This window comes from Chrysochloris asiatica, unplaced genomic scaffold, assembly GCF_000296735.1.
Source record: "Chrysochloris asiatica unplaced genomic scaffold, ChrAsi1.0 scaffold00103, whole genome shotgun sequence".
Lineage (NCBI taxonomy): Eukaryota > Metazoa > Chordata > Mammalia > Afrosoricida > Chrysochloridae > Chrysochloris > Chrysochloris asiatica.
In genome coordinates, this window is record NW_006408621.1 from 7,772,953 (window position 1) to 7,781,763 (window position 8,811).

Consider the following 8,811-nt stretch of genomic DNA (forward strand, 5'->3'; position numbering starts at 1 on the left):
AGTGTTTCTCTGCTATTCCTACAGCACCACCGATGGATAATATGGGGGCTTATTATCTCTGTATTATGAAAATTACTTAGACATAACCAAACACTTGAGGAAATGTGTCACTGGGCCCCAAAGGCCTCAGGACCATAGTTCCAAGGAACACCAAGGTCAACTGACATGACAGTACACAAAGACAATGTTCTACATCCTACTTTGGTGAGTAGCAACTGGTTAAAAGCTCATGAATGACCATCTAAGATGCAACTATTAGTCTCTCCCTGTCTGGAGGAAAGAAGAGTAATGAAAATTGAAGATATATGTAGACAGTTAGTCTAATGGACCACGTGAACATCAGTCTCTACCACCCTGAGATCAGAAGAACTAGATGGTGCCCAGCTACCACTAGCAACTACTCTGAAAGGGATTATATTAGAAGTTCCTAGATAGAATGGGAGAAAAATGTGGGGAAAGGGGGGAATTTAATAAAAATGACAAGACTTATTGGTTGGATAGCTATGTGTGGAACACCTGAGACTTTGGCCCTTTGCCACCCTTCAGGTCTGGAAATGGACTCTTCTTATGACTCACTTTTCAGCCAAATAACAGCTAGTCTATAAAGGGCACAGCAACACTAGTGAGATACACACACCTTAGAATAATCAACCATTTGAGATAAGGGTATCATTTACCAAAGGACATATTTCAGAAGAGTAGAGAAAGAAGGAACAATAGAAACAGGAAACAAAGGGAGGAAATGGGATAAGTGATACTGCATTGAGGTAATTGCAATCAATGAAATGAAACAAAATGTATATGATTTTTTAAATATAAAATTGATCTGATCTATAAGTCAAAAAATAAATAAAAGAAACAATGTCATATGCATTTATGTGATACAAGGTCTTTACAAAATACATGGAATCCGAAAGACAATTTACAAAATAGCTATCCAGGTAGCTTAACTGGAGGAAAGTAAAACAAATTTAAAACAAGCCAGAACATTTCAGGGACTATTTCCCAGGCCCTGTGTAAGTCTTCAGGTCCCTGGGTGACACCGTTTGCTTTTGTGTTAGCCATTCAAACCAATCCAGTGGCTTGGCTGAAGAAAGACCCAACCATCTGCTTTTGAAGAGATCACAGCCAAGAAAACCCTACGGAGCTCAGTTCTACTCTTAAAACATGAGCTGACTATGAGTCAGAGTCCACTTAAGGGCAACAGGTTTGATTATTCCTTTTTGTTCGAGCTTAGTAAGTGTTCACAAAGGCCACAGCATTTGGTTATAGGATAGCGATATTTTAAATCTGTTTAATCCACAGTTCTAGGCTGGCCTTTCCTTAATCCTTTCCCTTCCTCAGCACCCACTGGCCTCCCCTATATCAGTGCTAATAATATTTTAAAAGATGTTTATATTTCTTTTAGTAATTATGATCCTCCTGGGTTATACTGTTTGGATAGGATGGTTAGGGTAGGCTGTCTCCAGAAAGAGGTGGGCATTTTTTTTTTTTTTTTTTTTGATGGTCATTTAGAAAGACCATCAGATGCCTAATTAGAAAACCTGAACTCACAAAGGAGGCGTTTTATAGGAGTGGAAATTCAAGCTCTCTGGCCCACTTCCTGTAGAATGAGGCTACAATAGTCTTGCCAGATTGGCTGGAAATTACAGTAGTGCTAAATTGGCTGGGAAGTACAATATTTCTCAAAGGGATTCTGTCATCATTTGGGCTGGACAAGATTGTTCTGCATTGCAGGCCTTTTAGCCTGTCTGCTAGAAAGCTAACTACAAATGTAGGTACTCCTTCTTCGGCCCTTCATGCCCCGCACTAACCAAAAAATGTTTCCATATGGTGAGTATGCCAGACTAGAAATAGAAAAACTATGCTTAAGTCTAGATTAAATAGTTATTGTTACCCTCCGAAAGAAGGCCTGGTTGCACAATTGTTCCAAGTTCTGCTGTTAATTGAAAGGTTAGTGGTTCAAATCTACCAACTACTCCTCCGGAGAAAGATGTGGCAGTCTGCTTCTGTAAAGGTTATAGCTTTGGAAGCCCTATGAGGGACTTCTATTCTGTCCTAAAGGGTCAATATGAATTGGAATCTACTCAGTAGCAGTGGGCTTGTTTTTGGTTGTTGTTGTTGTTGTTATAGTGACCTTATGCACAGCAGAATGAAACACTACCCAATCCTGGGCTAACAGCATTACTGTTGCCATGCTTGAGTCCATCGATGCTGCCACTTGGCCAATCCATCTCATTGGGGGTCTTCCTCTTTTTCTCTGACCCTCCACCTTACCAAACAAGATATCCTTCTCCAGTGACTGTTCCCTCCTGACAATATGTCCAAAGTATGAGAGACAAAGTTTGGCCATCTTGGCCTCCAAGGAGTACTCTAGCTGCACTTCTTCCAACACTGATCTATTGGTTCTTTTGGCAGCCCATGGCACTTTCAATATTCTCTTTCAACCCCATAATTCAAATGCGTCAATTCTTCTACGGTCTTCCTTATTCACTGTCCAACTTTTGCATCCATATGAGGTTACTGAAAATCCTATGGCTTGGGTCAGGCACACCTTAGTCCTCAAGCTGACATCTTTACTCTTCTACACTTTAAAAAGGTCTTGTGCAGCAGATTTGCCTAATGCAATATATCGTTTGATTTCTTGACTGCTGCTTCCATGAGTGTTGATCATTGATCCAAGAAGATTTTTGGTTACAGAGATCTCTGTGTATTCCCTTTGTTATTGTTCTGGAGCCCTGGTGTGGTGCTGTAGGATAGGCACTAGACTGCTAACTGCAAGGTTGATGTGTCAAACACATTAGTTGCTCCTCAGAAACCCTACACAGTGTCTCTGTGAGTAGGAACCTACTTGATGACATGTAACAACAACATAGTTCTAGTCAGATATCTGCCATACCACAAGATGACTCTTAAGCACAACAATAGACTGCTTTTGCCACATGGAGCTTCCTCTTCATTGTCAGACTGCTGTTGTTGTTCTTAAGTGCCGTGAGTCTGTTCCCACTCGTAGTAACCATGTATAGGGTTTCTGAGGAGGAAGTGTTGAGCTTGAACTGACGACCTTGAGGTTCAAAGTGACTTTGCAGTCCAACACACTAACCCTCAGTGCCACACCCAGACTCTGAGATGATAATAAAGGAGAGAGCGGTTCCCTTGAAGGTGACTGCACCATAAATGTTAGGTAGAATGAAAGATTTTCTCCAGATGGTCATATTCATCCCTCTATCCATCTGCTCATTCATTCATCCAACAAGCATTCATATCATGCCTACGGCACATCAACAAAGAGCAAGACATTCTAGGAAACTGACATTCTAGCAGACACAAAGATTACAAAAGTACACTAGCAAGATATTTGCAGTCACAGCGCTATGATGATGAAAATACAAATGATGAATCCAATAGAGCTGGCACGGTGCTATGGTGCTGAACAGTTTTCTGTAGAGCTTCCAGACTAAGACGAAAAAATCTGGCAATCTACTTCCAAAAATTGTTGTTATTGTTGTTAATTGCCTCAAGTTAGTTCTGACTCATTTGTTGTTGTTGTTAGGTGCCATCAAGTCAGTACTGACCCATAGAGACCCTATGCACAACAGAACAAAACACTGCCTGGTCCTGAGCCAATCTCACAATTGTTGATACACTCGAGAGCCCAGTGATGCTGCCACTGTGTCAATCTGTCTCCATGGGGATCTTTCTCTCCTTCTCCAACCCTCCACTCTATCAAACATGACATCCTTCTCCAGTGACTGGTCCCTCCTGACAACACATCCCAAGTATGAGAGATATAAGTCTGGCCATCCTGACTTCCAAAGAGCACCCTGGCTCTACCTCTTCCAACACAGATCTGTTGGTTCTTTTGGCAGTCCATAGTACTTTCAATATTCTCCACCAATACCACAACTGAAATGCATCAACTCTTCTATGGTCTTCCTTATTTACTGTCCAACTTTCACATGCATATGAGGTTATTGAAAATACCATGGCTTGGTTCAGGCACACCTTAGTCTTCAAACTGACATCTTTGCTCTTCAACACTTTAAAGAATTTTTGTGCAGCAGATTTGCCCAATGCAATACACTGTTTGATTTCTTGACAGCTGCTTGCATAAGTGTTGTTAGTTGATCCAAGCAAAATGAAGTCACTGACAACTTCAATCTCTTCTCCATTTATATGGATGTTGTTTGCTGGTCCAGTGGTGAGTGTTTGTTTTCTTTACACTGAGGTGCAACCCATACCAAAGACTCATAGTGACCCTATATATAGGGTTTCTGAGGAGTGGCTGGTAAATCTGAACTGTCAACCTTGCAATTCAAGCCAATCTTGCGATTCAGTGCTGGTGCCACACCATGATCATAGGACTTGCATTGACTAAGTTTTGTAATGATGTGATAATGAATGACATCATTCCAAAAATTAGCCAATGAAAATCCTATGGTTCAATATGCAACTGATTATGAGGATGGCAGTGTTTAGTTTTATTATGGTCACCAGGAGCCCTGAGTGACTCCAGTCCAACTAACAAGAACAAAGGGCTAGAGACAGGTTGGATGGAGAACTTTACATCCTTAAAAAGGAACAGTCTCTCAGAGGAGTCCACATTTGAGCTGAATCCTGAATAATGTGAAGAAACCAGCATGGCATGATCTGGGGGGTGGGGGTTCCAATCAGCAAGTGCATTTTAGCAGCAGGTTACAAGTGCCTGCATCTATAAAAATGAAAACTAGGGATGGTATTAATATTGAATCCTATCCTATCCGAGGAAGAAATCATATTTATTAATAGATACATAGAGGAGGAAAGACTCATCATCTCCTTAAGACACATATTGCAATTAAAATTTTTATATTGGATAATTATAGACTTTGTAATGCATTTATGTCATTGTGATTAATTATGTGCAAATATTAATTATAACAAGAACACAATGCAGATAAATTAATACTCAGAAACTTGTGGTCACAGGAAATGTTTAGTTTTTAGATTTTACTGCTCAACAAAAGATGTTTCAGTATTAAAATATAATGCATTAGAATATAATTCTCAGGGAAGTCACATGAAAATAACAGTTTAAGGAGAAAATGGACTGAAATTAAATTTCTCACCACTAAAGAAAAACTTTTTATACAAAAGTAAGTCAAAATGTATTGCGCCTAGGATTCCAATTCATGCACTGTTATTGTTGTTAGATACCATGGAGTCAGCTCAATTCTAAGAGACTCTACACAATGAAACCCTGCCAGGTCCTGTGTGCCATGCTCACAATTATTGTCATGTTTGAACCCATTGTTGCAGCCACTGTGTTCATCTCTGTCACTGGGGATCATCTCCTCGGGTCTTCCTTTTTACCAAGCATGATGTCCTTTTTTAAACAAAACAAAACAACCTATTATTATTAATCGAGTGAAGGCTTACAGAGTGGATCATCAGTTTTGAATTCAATGCATGATGTCCTTTTTCCACCTGTATCCCTATAAAAACAGACTTGTCTGTTCTTCTGACAGTCCATGGTACTTTCAATATTCTTTGACAACATCACAATTCAAATGTACCAATTCTTCTTTGGCCTTCCTTTCACATGCGTATGAGGCAATTGAAAATATTATGACTTACATCAAGTGCACCTTAGTCCTCAAAGTCCTCTTTACTCTTTAATATTTTAATGAGATCTTTTGCAGGAGATTTGTCCAATGCAATACGTCACTTTATTTCTTGACTGCTATTTCCATGAGCTTTGATTATAGAGCTAAGTAAAATGAAATCCTTCAACTTTAATCTTTTCATGCATTGTTGTTGTTGTCAAGGGCTATCTGGTCAGTTCTGACTCATAGTAACCCTGTATAGGATTTCCAAGGAGTGGCTGGTGTGTTTGACCCACAAACCTTGAGGTTAGCAGTCCAGTGCTTATGCCACAGTGCCACAGGAGGACTCCTTAGTCCAATCAAAAGGTCCAATCAAAATAATGGTTTCCAGTGGCTGGGCCAGTTAAATTCAAGGCAGATAGATTAGCTCAGAGGGTTAAGGTGACTGATTTTTTGGGGGGTGGATTCTAAAGGAGTAATCTTGATAGATTTTCTTAAAGGACACAGAATAATCAGTGTCTTATTAGAAGTTTTAAGACAACTGAAAACTGTATTGGTGAGAAAAAGACCAGAAAATTTGTCCGAGGAATTTTTTTTCAATTGCAACAATACACTTTAAAGAAATTTTGTGCAGCAAAACTCATTCTTCTGGGGTAGCAAGTGCTGCCCTGGGAGAATTTTGATGGGAAACCTAATCCCATCCACCTTATGTTTCTGATCTTGGTCCTTCAAACTTTTTTCTATTCCCAAAGTCAACATTTAAAAGGAACATGATTTGAGTCCTTTGAGGACTTTTTTTTTTTAAATGTGATATAAATTGAAGAGCAAAGAATTCTTCAGGGAAGGATTAGAGAGAAACACTGCTTTCAGAAGTATATAGACCTACATGGAGACTATTTAGAGAAACAATAGCTTGTACTTTTGATATTTTTGTTTAATAAAGGTATCTATGGTTTTTTAAGCATTACTTTTTTATTTACCCTTGTATTTGTTTAAATGAATGATATCAAGTTACTCTTTATTGGGTGCATTTTAAAGCACAATGAAATAGTTTTATTTTAAGAATCCTAATATTTATTGTTGTTGTTGTTATATGCTGTGGAGTCGGTTCCGACTCATAGCGACCCTTTACAGGGTTTCTGAGGCTGTAAATCTTTACGGGAGCAGGAAGCCTCATCTTTCTCCCTCAGAACAGCTGGTAGTTTCGAACTGCTGACCCTGAGGTTCACAGCCCAATTCGTAACCACTACGCTACCAGAGCTTAACAACAACAATATTATAAGGCATGGGAAAAACAACATTGTTGCCACCCTTTAAATTTAGGATGAAAAATTCTGACCAAGAACATACGTAACTTTTGCCGGTTCCTTTCAGGGAGTATGAGAGGTTAGTTCTCTAGAGCTGCCATAACAGAAATACTACAGATGGTGGTTTTAACAAACAGACGTTTTATTTTCTTACAGTTTAGAAGATAAGAAGTCTGAATTCAGGGTGTTGGCTCTAGACAAAGGCTTTCTCTGGAGAATTCTAACAGAGAGTAAGGTGGTGAAAGCAGTCCTGAGGGGGAAGACAACATGTTAATCAGTGACCCTGCCGCAGGCAGTCACAAAGAGTGGTAAACATTAGACAATACAAGTTGCTTGGAGGACTTAAGGAAACCAGTGAAACCAGTTTAGAATTGAAAAAGGTTAAGTATCCTTTGGAAGACAACAGTGCTTCAATAGCCCTGTGTAACCTGTGAATGAACCAGCTGGGTTCTGACATATAAATGTGGGCTGCAGGGAATTTGACAAAGTGATCCCCCCTACCGCCTCATATGCTGCAGTCCCAAACATAACATCCCTGTTGGAAACCTTTAATAGAAATCTGGGTATAAGGAGCCTGGTAGTGTACTAGGTTACCCAAAGTCAGCAGTTCAAATACACCAACTGGTCCGTGGGAGAATGATGAAACTTCCTGCTCCTATAAAGATTTTACAACATCAGAAACCCTAGGCAGAGTTGCCGCGACTCAGAATCAACAGTAGGAGGGCACATACCACGCTGTTTTAGTCCTGAATAATGCATTCTTTAAAGGAGCTCTGGTAGCATAGTGGTTATGAATCGGGCTGCAAACTGTAAGGTCAGCAGTTCGAAACTACCAGCCGCTCAGAGGGAGAAAGAGGAGGCTTTCTGCTCCCGTAAAGATTTACAGCCTCGGAAACCCTGTTCAGGGTCGCTATGGGTCGGAACCGACTCGAAGGCACTTAACAACAACAACAATGCATTCTTTAAGGAGCTCTGGTAGCGTAGCGGTCAGCAGTTTGAAACTACCAGCTGTTCCGCGGGAGAAAGATGAGGCTTTCTGCTCCCGTAAAGATTTACAGTCTCGGAAACCCTGTACAGGGTTGTTATGAGTCAGAACCAACTCCAAGGCACACCACCACCACCAATGCATTCTTTTTTTTTTAAGTTTATATTGTGAATTGAATGAAGGTTTACAGAGTAAATCATGAGTTTTACATTCAACAAATCATACACTTTGTTTCACCTCAGTGATTGAGAGCCCCTCAGTGTAACATCACTTTCTTTACTTCCTCTCTGTTCTATGTTTCCATTCCTTCTTCTTTCCCACCCTTTCTAAAAACTTTGTCCTTGGGTAAAAGTTGCCCTCTTGATCTCGATGGAGTGATTACCTCAGTGTTGTTGTCTTCTCTACAGGATTTATTGCTTGAATGTCAATGCATTCTTTAACATCACTCCAGCTTTGTCTGCTCAGGACCAGTTTGCCTTCACCTGGGAGGAACAGCAATGGACATTCCAGGTGCTGCCACAAAGCTATCTACACAGCTCCACTATTTATCATAGTGTGGGTGCTAGTACAGATATTTCCTTTCCCCTTACTGTTCCTTGATTTCATTACACTGAAGACATCATGTTAACTGCTAAAGATGTTTCTCTGTTCCAGGACTGTCTAGACATCCTAATTATCCACCTGCATGTGAGAGGATGAGCTATGAACTCCCAAAAGGTGTAAGGGCTAGGAATATCAGTAAAATTTCTAGGGGATGTCTGGTCAAGTAAGACTCATGTGTTTTGTCTGAATCAAGAGTTTATAAGATACAACCTCTGTCTCTATCTCAGGCATCTCTGTTTCTCTGGGTAGGGTCCCGCTCTCGGCTCTTCTCCGTTGATGGTCCCAGAGGCTTCCGCTCCTATCCTGGAGAATTAATCACTCCCTTCCTTGT